Below are 1,539 nucleotides of genomic sequence, written 5' to 3'. Positions count from 1 at the left end.
GCCAATAAGAGATGTGTGATCACAGTACTATGAAGACATCAATTGCAATGAGAGAGCTCCAGTGCATCAGAGAAAGGAAGAAACATTACAAGGCAAGAAATCAGTAAACTACATTTATTGAGTACTTACTGGGTACTGGCACATCAAATACAAAAGAGTCAGGATGATCAGGAACAATGACCCCTAGGAGCAGCTCCGTCTGGGAGAAAGCCACCCCTGAATTCTTGCCCTGATGTCAGACAGTCCAGTTCCTCCCCTTATGTCCCTGATTCACCCAATGATGCCGCCCAGCACTGGAGCTTAGAGGGAGCGGGACCATTCTCAGCATGAAAAGGAACATTTGAAGAAATATATTGAGTTAAACCTATCTCTGCAATATAGCTTGCATCAAGAAATGAAGAAAAATGGTGAATTAGCCGAAACCGATTTGGCTCAGTGGTGGAGCGTCGGTCTGTGGACTGAAGGGTCCCAGGTTCAATTCCAGTCAAGGGCATGTACCTTGGTTGCAGGCACAACCCCAGTAGGGGGTGTGCAAGAGGCAGCTGAAAGATGTTTCTCTCCCATCGATGTTTCTAACTCTCTATCCCTCAATCTTCCTCTCTGTAAAAAATCAATAAAAAATATATTTTTTAAAAAGATGAATTAGAAAAGGAGATTATCAGAATGATGATCTTACAGCAAAAATGCAACCTGCATCTTCAAAATGTATAAATATGTCTGGATAAAAAAAAAAATACACTTCAACAGAAGTTATTATCAGTGAAAGCAATTCAAAAGAAATGTGAAAAACTAAGGAATATAAAAGAGAAGTGGAAACAAAAAGAAGTAAACCTCAGAAAACATGAAAATGAATATGGTAGAATACTGTAAAGAAGAACAGTATAAACAGAAGATTGAAGCAAGAACACGACAGGATGTAGCAGAAAAATTAGAACAAGTCAATCTATTTTTACAGACACAAGCATGTCTATAAACTGCTCAAGAAAATCTGGAGCAGTTAAGAGAGAATAATAATGCTTTAATAAGAAGGCAGTTTGAATTCAGAACTAAAGATCTGGAATCTGAACTCTCTAACATGAAAACTTCTTAATACTGTAAATGGGAAAAATATAGGCAACTCTATCTAGAAGAAACAGAATGTAGAAAGTCTTTGGCAAATGAATTACACAAGACTAATGAGAGGGGAGCAGAGGTCAGCACCAAACTTCTCCTGCGAAAGCACCAGCACAGCCTTCACGCAGCTCTCCTCATACGAGGCCAGTCCTAGTTTGAAATGATAGTAATAGTTTTGTATCCAATAGAAATTCTATTCTAAGAATAAGTTGGTGATTCCTACCTCAAGAATCCTTTTTATGACTTAAATAAACTTGTAATACTAAAAAAAAAAAAGGGGGGGAGGGGATCAGGATGAAGGCAGGTAAGAACTTAAATATACACATTAATTTTACCACTAATTCTAACTACCAGGGAAGTATGAACGGTGTATAAATTACATTTTATAACAAATTTCTATGCCTATCTAAAGGATAAGCTATACAA

General features: G+C 37.5%; 1 long non-coding RNA gene across 1 annotated transcript; it reads left to right on the top strand.

Moving 5' to 3' along the window:
- Positions 1-273: 273 nt before the first annotated feature.
- On the top strand, positions 274-796 carry LOC118730250. The gene is made up of 2 exons (XR_004991412.2): positions 274-407; positions 638-796. It is a non-coding gene; the product is annotated as an uncharacterized LOC118730250 (long non-coding RNA).
- Positions 797-1,539: the final 743 nt, after the last annotated feature.

The sequence above is a fragment of the Pipistrellus kuhlii genome, unplaced genomic scaffold (assembly GCF_014108245.1).
Source record: "Pipistrellus kuhlii isolate mPipKuh1 unplaced genomic scaffold, mPipKuh1.p scaffold_m20_p_3, whole genome shotgun sequence".
NCBI lineage: Eukaryota > Metazoa > Chordata > Mammalia > Chiroptera > Vespertilionidae > Pipistrellus > Pipistrellus kuhlii.
The sequence above is the reverse complement of the archived record's forward strand: the minus strand, read 5'-3'. Positions and strand labels throughout refer to the sequence as shown.